The following is a 9,746-nucleotide window of genomic DNA, read 5'->3' on the forward strand; positions in this document are numbered from 1 at the left end:
GCTGCACCTTTTTTTGTTCAAAACGACGTCGTTTTAAGGTTTTGGTGAACGAAAAATGTCTCAGGGACTACTATGAGTCTCAGAGTGCAATTTCGGGGACGAATTTGAGGAATTATTAATTTCAGGGATCACTTTGAGACTCTAGTGCAAGTTCAGGGACTGCTTTGTGCAAGTAGCTAGGATAGATAGATTCTCTGCAAATGCAGAACTAGGCAACCTTTCCCAAAATGAAAGGTGAGAGCTATAAAATGTTCGAGGTTGACCCAAGCCTTTCAGATATAGTTGTCCGAACCGAAAGGTGAGAGCTATAAAATAAAAGGTGAGAACTATAAAATGAAATATTCGAGCTATAAAATTTATGCTAAAAAGATGTTTAATTTTAGTGTCACATTCTTCATACATATACTTGTATGATATTTGAATTTTCTAAATAACGAGGGATTGAAGAGTATTTACAAATTAATATATTAATATTAAATGTAAACGGTTAAACATGTAAACGGTTAAACAATGACCATTTCGGTTTAGTTTATTGTTTAACCATCGTGCTTGTTAGTGTTAACGGGATTTTTTTTCTTACATATTGGTATAATCTTGATGTAATACTCAATCATTGGATTTTATGGTGTTTTTCGAAATTGTGGGAACAGTACAATACGCCCCCCTTGTATTGACAATACGCCCCCCTTGTATTGTATATTTTAATTAAAATATACAATACAAGGGGGGCGTATTGTCAATACAAGGGGGGCGTATTGTACTGTTCCCACAATTTCGAAAAACACCATAAAATCCAATGATTAAGTATTACACCCAAATTTTTTCAATATACAAAAAAATTAACCTGTTAACGGTACTTACTACCCATTCAATGAATAACCAAAAGTCACACCTATTAATTATATAAGTTACGTGACTTTTTGTATTCTTATGCATGCGGGGTATATATATAGCTGAATAACTCACAATTTGAGATAAGTATAACAAATAATTAAAAGTGTGTTTTTAATTTTTTGCTGAAGAGAGTTGAAATTTTTTTATTATTGCTAAGTAGGAATTTTATAGATTTCATTGTATTTTAAGAGAGTATTGTCATTAACCTTATAACACTAAGTGTAGAGATAAATATTTCTCTAAAAAAATAATATAATCGTACCTTAAAACTACAACACTATTAAATTTTGTCATCTTAATCATAATTTGTTCAACATTAAAAGCCAAGTTTTAATCAAACAAGTTACAAGACAATACTTTAAGGATGGTATTCAATTGAAAGGGTGAGAACATAGTGAGGTAGAGTTTGTTATGATCACTTGTATAGAGTCATTAGAGGTTTGTTATTGTTAGAGTTGGTTATGCTAGCAAAGTTGGAGTCCAACAGATTGAAAAAAATTGTGACAACAAGGAAAACTGCCGTAATACAAAATATTACGGTGGTTTTATAAAATCGTCAGAATGTTAGTGCCGTTTTATACAAAATTGTTTGTAGTGGTTGTTCTGATTAATTTTGTTAAGTGGTAGTGACATTTGTGATCAGCTGTGTGTATTATAAGTTAGTGTTGCAAATACTAGCTAACTCCTTCTGTAATATTTACTTGGAAAACGATGATAAACAAATTAAAAAAGAAGTTGAGTAGCTAGAGATCAACATCGAGGATATTAGTGATAATTAAATCAATGGTCAACAGCCTTCCACTGTACAATTTTAGTATGTTTAAGATGCCAAAAGTAATAACAAAAAAAATCATACTTATGCATAGAGTAGGTTCTTTCAGAGAACAAAGGAGGGTGAAGAAAAAAAAGTTACCGTGCAAAATATAACCACCTATGGAGTATGGAGAATTGAGAATGGGATTTGATAACCATAAAAATAGAAAATGGTCATATATGTACTTTGTAATTATTTGGATAATCTGAAAATGCAGAAACAAACTATCTTTGAACATAAATTGAGTAGCGACTTGGAAATTAAGTAACCAATGGAGTGTAGAATTCGATAAAGAAGAACAAGAAAGAGCAACAACTCAACCCAAGAATTATGAAGAAGAAAGACCAGAGCAAAAAGTAGACGTAGCAGTTGTGTGTAAATAATGGAAAAGTAGCAGTTGTGTGTAAATAATGGAAAAAAACCATGGAGGGTTCGTAACAAAGAGAATTCATGTGAGTAATAGCAATATTGGGAGGAAGTAACATTTCAAGCCATTTAGGAGTCCTCTCTTAAAGAGTGTGACTCATTTAAAAGGAAAGTATATTCATTACTTTATATAAAAATATTAAATTTGATGGATAATAAAAATAAGAAGGCATGGACAAAAGTACACATGAATTTTCATATGGTGAACAGATGTATATTCTGTTGTTGTTTCTACTCTTTCGTTGTCATTTCTATCCTTCTGTTATTTGAATATTTTTTTGGTAGTAGTGGCTGTCAGGCGATACCTTATTTGTCATGATGCCTTTGTGCATTGTAAAAGACTTCAATGTGCCTATTAATTATTGCATCTATTTTATATTGCTACTCAAGCATTTTTTATTAATCTCATCAATTGTCTGCAACATCTTCATCTCTTCTTCGACTTTCTATTTACTTTCTTCAACTCTAAAAATAATTTGTGTCTTAATTAAAGACACATGTTAAGATAAAAAATTAAAAAAAATATTGAAAATATAAAAAATTTAAGTTTTCAATACATTTTGTTTTATATTTATTAAAAAAAATTTAAAATATTCTACTAATGATAATTTTATCATATATTCTAAGAGTACATGTGAGTTAAACTCTAAAAATAAAAATAGTTCATAAAAAAAATTATTGAGAAATAAATTCTCTACTATAAATCTATATTTCTAAATAGTAGTGTTAGGGTCAGCACATTTTGTAAATTGTAGTCATCGATTAATTATCATTAATATTTTTGATGGTGTGAGATTATATCTAATAGTGGAGATTACACACTCTTTTTTTTGTTAATTAAATACTGGTTAGATTTTAATAAAAGTGTTGGCCCTAAAACTTTCTTATATTCAAAACATATAACTGCTATATAACATCCAAAAATAATAGGAATGAATGAAAAAGAGGTGCGAATGAAAGAAATGTAGATAAATAAAATGGTGCTAAGTAAATACGGTGACAAAGTTAGAGACACAGTCACACAACATATATGCGAGAATTGATCATTTGTATTACATGAATATATACCATGTATTCATGTAATGTATTTCATTTGATAGTCGATCCATGTATAAGGATGAAAGTAGTAGTAGGTATAGCAACAACATATAATTTGTATTATCATGGATCTCTGTAATCAGTGGTGGCTTTAAGGAGGACTAAAGTGGTCATGATTTTTCAAATTCTTTTAAAACAATTTAGTAGTAGTAGTACATATTATATGTGTATTATGGATTAAATATTTAAACATATGTTAATATATTAGGCATGAAAAAAAATTATATGTCAATAATTTAGTATGTATAATGTGTATTGTAATATAGTAGTAACGGTTAGGAAATTGTTTAATTCTCTAATTTATTTGTGGACAATACATATATTAATAATAATCACAAATTGTGTTATTTTAAATTAAATGACTTATATAATGGTGATCTCATTTATTGTTATAAATGCTAAATTGAATAAATCATAATTATTTTTGATTTGAAATTAAATAAGAATAAAACTAGATATTATCTTTATGTGTTTTAAATGTTATTTTTATTTGGACTTTAAGGTTTAATGATTGTATATTTTAGGGTTTCGGTCATATACCAAAGCCGCCTCAACAGCTCTTTTTCTATTAAAGGAATTGCAATTCATCCGCCCTATTAGAAATACAAAAGGTTTTGATTGAGAAAGACTGAGATAACTCTTCCATCAATTTCTAATTTCTATGAGTAAAGGTACGTTTTTGCATTATGATATATAATTTTTGGTTATTTAATATGGATGATTTGAATTATAAAATAATTTATTCTAACAAGTGATATCAGAACCATTCATAATTTAGTTATCGAAAGTATTCAGTTTTATTATTCTTTTGAATCGATATATGTATATGCGTATGTCGTTTATATTTAGAATTGTTGTACAGTAAAATTATATATATTTTGAACATTCTTCTCTGGTTCGGTTTATTGCTACTGCACATATATGTTAAGTTTAATATATGTATATTATATTATGTGCGTGGATCATATTTATATTAGTATGTTTAACTTTTGATACTGATGCCATTGTTTTTTTGAGATGATGCTCATAAAATTGTTTTGATAAATAAATATTGATGATTTATTTTGAAATATTGATGGAATATTATTGAATTATGATTGTTTTGTTTTAATTGTATGTGCCATTAATTTGGTATAAAATTAATTAGGGTTAAGTACTTTATTTATCCCTAAGGTTTTGGGTCAAAATTAAAATTGTCCCTGATCTTTTTTTCTTATTAAAATCATTCTCAATGTTACAAAATGTTATAAAATCATCCTTTTGTCCATAAAAAGTATTTTTCGGACAATTTTACCCTTAAATAAAAATAAAAAATATTAAAAAACAAAATAAACCCTTCCCAACTCCTTATCTCTTTGCTCTCTTCGGGTCTTTCCTCACCATCCCCTTCCTCCTGCCAACTCTTTCTTCCAACTCCTCACATGCCCCCTTCTTCCTTCTTATTCCTTACTCTTCTCTTCTCTCCCTTTCCGCCATTCCACCACCTCTGTCCTGCCTCCTTCTCCCCCTTCTTCTCCCTCTCCATCACCAGCCTCAACCATTTTTCCATTGACGTCGGCCTCGCCTTCCAGTTTCGGTCTTCTTCTCCAATGTCAAGTCCAAAGATACCAGTTTGAAGTTGAATATTGATATAGATCAGTAAATTTTTCAATTGAAGTGTTTGTTCATTCACCCAATTCACCAAGAGTATCCAAGACAGAAAAAATTTATGGGCTTGTGGCTGTGGAACAATTTCAAAATGGGCAGAAGAGACACTGTGATTTCGAGTTTTCATTTGCTATTTTCTTCCCTTGCGCTCTTTTCTTGTTCGTTGTTCTTATTTTCATCTTCGTTTATTTTTTCTTTTTTTTTAATTTTGTTGCTAATTTTGGATTTAAAATCGTTGTTAATGATTACTGAATTGTTGTTTAATATGAAATTTTTATTGATTTATTTTGGGGTTGTTGATGTTGTTAAATTGTTGCACAAAGAAGGAAAGTGGTGATTGTTATTAAATTGTTGCTGTTCCAGTGAAAAGAAAAAGGATTGGAGGTAGTGGCTAGGTGGTACTGATTTAGGATGAAGAACTGATAATAGAGAGAAAGAAAGTGTGATGATTCTGGTGGCAATGGCCATGATGATGATGTAGGGTTAGTGGTGAAAGGGAGAGGGTTTATTTATTTTTGTCTAAGGGAAAAATTTTTCGAAAAATATTGCTTTTGAACAAAAGAAAGATTTTATAACATTTTGTAACGTTGAGGATGATTTTAATAAGAAAAAAAAGATCGGGAATGATTTTGATTTTGACTAAATACCTTAGGAACAAAAAAAGTACTTAACCCAATTAATTAATTATTTCTTTTGGAATATAAAGATTATTGTGTAGGTAATTTATGCGAATATTAATCTATCCAAAGAAAGATCTATATTTGGACAAGTTATATGTACACATTAATAATATTTGGGTAATAAAATAATGTTCATTATTTATGTGAACAATAATCGGTCCAAAAGAAGTTTATCGTTTGGCCAAATAATAAGTATTATACACTCTTGTTTATTTTCTATTAATTATACTGTCAATAATCAGCCAAAAGAAGGTTATTGTTGACAAAATTAATAGAAAATATATACGGTAATAAATAGGTTGCGAAGTTTAAGTTTTCATGTGCACATTCAGTCGGTCCAAAGAAAGGCTTAATGTGTGACAGAAATTTTTGACAATATTTGATTACTGCAACGAGAGTATCACCTACAGTTAATTTTTCTATCAAAAGATTGAAAATTAATGTTGTTCTAGATATCACAATATGATTTTTTCTCTATTATTTAACTAATATTTACTACATATTTTGTTTTGAATAAAGAAACTATGGCTTCAGCTACTAATATTTCTGTACAAATTAGCAGTATTCCTATGTTGAATGGTTTAAATTTTAAGGTATGAATGGATATCGTAGAGTTTGTCCTTAGTTGTATGAATCTGTATATATCTCTTCGAGGGGAGAAACTCACTTCTACTCCAAAAAAATTCCAATGAGATTAAAATGGAGAAGTGGGAGAGATCCAATCGAATAAGCATTATGATCATGAAACGCCCAATTCCTGAGGCGTTTCAGGGCCCAATTACTAAGGATAAAGATGCCAAACAATTTTTGAAAGATGTTAAAAAATTCTTTGCTAAGAATGAAAAGGCTGAGGCAAGTAATCTTTTGAGCAAACTTATTTCCATCAAGTATAAAGGTAAAGGAAACATAAAGGAGTACATTATGGAAATGTCTCATCTTGCTTTTAAATTGAAAGCACTAAAGTTAGAGTTGTCTGAGGATTTACTTGTGCATTTCATTTTGATCTCTCTTCTTGCACACTTTGGACAATTCAAAGTGAGTTATGACATTCTGAAGGACACTTGATCCTTAAATGAGCTTATATCTCACTATATGGAAGAAGAAGAGAGGCTACAGCAAGATAAGACTGAAAGTGCTCATATGGTTTCATCTTCTCAATATAAAAGAAAGCGTGATACTATTGCGGATGCGCCTTCTCAACATAAAAATGTTAAGAAATAGGATCAAGCTTTAACCTATTTCTTCTATAAGAAGGTGGGACAGATAAAGAAAGATTGTACTAAATATGCCACTTGGCATGTAAAGTAGGGTATGATTCTTACTTTTGTTTATTTTGAGACTAGTTTAATTTATGCACCTGTTGATAGTTGGTAGGTAGATTCTGCTGTTGCTACTCATGTAAGTGTTACTATGCAGGGTTGCCTGTGAAGTCGACCGGCAAGTGATGCTGAAAGATACATCTATGTGGCAGACAGCAATATAGTTGCAGTCGAAACTATAGGAACCTTTAGATTATGTTCCACGAGTGGATTTTTCTTGGATTTATTTGAGACATTTTATGTACCGTCGTTTAGGTGGAATTTAGTTTCTGTTTTTTTGTTTAGACAAATTAGGTTGTTTTTGTTTGTTCAGAAATAATAAAGTCAGTCTCTTTTATAATTCAAATAATATTTGCTCTGGTCGTTTGATGGATAATCTATATAGGCTTGATTTAAATTTCTATAATAATGAAATACTGCAAATAGGTACAAAACAAAAACTAAATGATAATTCGGCATCATTATAGCACAAACACCTAGGTCATATCTCTAAACAAAGAATCCAGAGGCTCATGTTGAATGGAATTCTTGGACCCCTAAATTTGGGAGACTTTGAAGTCTACATTGAGTGCATAAAGGGGAAAGGACAAACGAAAGGAAATTAGGTACTGAGAGAGCTAAAGATGTCTTAGAACTAATACATACCGATATATGTGTCCCATTTTATACTCTCTTAGAATGGACAACGGTATTTTATTACGTTCATAGATGATTACTCTCATTATGGGTATCTATATTTGATTCATGAAAAGTCCCAAGCCTTGGATGTTTTCAAGTCTTTCAAAACTGAAGTTGAACTTCAACTTGGGAAGAAAATTAAAGTTGTCAAATCTGATCGTGGTGGTGAATACTACGGAAGTTATGACGGTTCAGGTGAGCAACGTCTCGGGTGTGCTTTCCTAAAAGAGTGGGGTATTGTTTCGCAATACACCATGCCAAGCTTGGTATTGCAGAGCGAAGGAACCGAACTCTTAAGGACATGGTGAGAGGTATGATTAGTCATTCTTCTTTACCTAAATCACTTTGTGGAGAAACCTTAAAGATCGTAATGTGCATCCTTAATAGAGTGCCAAACAAAGAAGTTAATAAAATTCCGTATGAAATTTGGACTGGGAAAAGGCCCAATATAAAACATTTATACATTTGGGGATGTCCAGTTGAGGCGCAACTTTATATACCTCATAAAAGAAAATTGGACTCAAGAACAATTAGTTGCTACTTTGTTGGTTATGCTGAGCGTTCGCGGGGGTACACATTTTACAATCCTATATCAAGGTCGGTTTTTAAAACGGGAAATGCGAAATTTCTTGAAGATGTTGAGTTTGAGGGGGAGGGGGGAGAAAATATTAGGAATGTTGCTTTTGATGAGGATTCTGTAATTGATAATGATCAGGTCTTTGTACCTATTATTGTTCAAGATGCAGTTATAGTACAGAAGTACAATGAGAATCCTATTGTAGATTCAGTTACGGTACAAGAGAACAATGAGAATATTGTTGTTGCTCAAGATACTACTACAGTATAGGAAAATAATGAGAATCCTCTTCAATTCTAACCCATACAGCAAGCTCAACAGCCTCAAAAAGTGTCATTAAGGAGATTTAACAGAGGAAGGAGAAGTGCAATTTCAGATGATTATGTAGTCTATCTCCAAGAATATGAGGATGGCGTTGGTTTGACAGAAAATGACCCAATCAATTTTCTTCAACTCGTGTAAAGTTCTAACTCTGAAAAGTGTATTGATGCCATGAAAGAAGGGATGAAGTCTATAAAAGACAATGACGTTTAGGACCTCGTAGAATTACCTGAAGGTGTGAAACCAATTGGCTGTAAATGGATATTTAAAACCAAAAGGGATTCTAAGGGTAATGTCAAGAGATATAAAACTCGTCTAGTCACTAAAGGGTTTACTCAAAAGGAAGGCATAGACTATAAAGAGACTTTCTCTCTGATATCATCAAAAGACTCTTCTAGAACTATAATGGCACTAGTAACTCATTTTGACTTGGAGGTACACAAGATGGATGTGAAGAAAGCATTTCTCAGTGGTGACATATATAAAATGATATATATAGTACAACTAGAAAATTTTGTATCAGATGATTCAAAATCTATGGTTTGTAAGATAAAGAAATCCATTTATGGTCTCAAACAAGCTTATCACAAGTTTCATCAAATCATTACCTCATATGGTTTTGAGGTAAATATCATAGATGAACGTGTATATCGCAAGTTCAATGGGAGTAAATACATATTTTTTGGTTTTATATATTGATGACATTCTACTTGCCAATAACGATATAGACTTGTTGCATGAAACTAAGAAATTTCGATCGAACAAATTCGAAATGAAAGATCTTAGTGATGCCTCTTTTATATTAGGAATCGAAATACTAAGAGATCACTGATGAGCGGATAATTTATACGCTTTTTGGCATTGTTTTCATATAGTTTTTAGTAAGTTTAAGCTACTTTTAGGGATGTTTTCATTAGTTTTTATGTTAAATTCACATTTCTGGACTTTACTATGAGTTTGTGTGTTTTTCTGTGATTTCAGGTAAATTCTGGCTGAAATTGAGGGACTTGAGCAAAACTCTGAAAAAGGCTGACAAAAGGACTGCTGATGCTGTTGGATGACAAAAGGACTACTGATGCTGTTGGATTCTGACCTCCCTGCACTCGGAATGGATTTTCTGGAGCTACAGAACTCCAATTTGCGCGCTCTCAACGGCGTTGGAAATTAGACATCCAGGGCTTTCCATCAATATATAATAGTCCATACTTTATTCGAAGAATGACGACGTAACTTGGCGTTAAACGCCAAGTTCATGCTGCTGTCTGAAGTTAAACGCCAGAAAAACGTCATGA

Source organism: Arachis duranensis, chromosome 10 (assembly GCF_000817695.3).
Source record: "Arachis duranensis cultivar V14167 chromosome 10, aradu.V14167.gnm2.J7QH, whole genome shotgun sequence".
Classification (NCBI taxonomy): Eukaryota; Viridiplantae; Streptophyta; class Magnoliopsida; order Fabales; family Fabaceae; genus Arachis; species Arachis duranensis.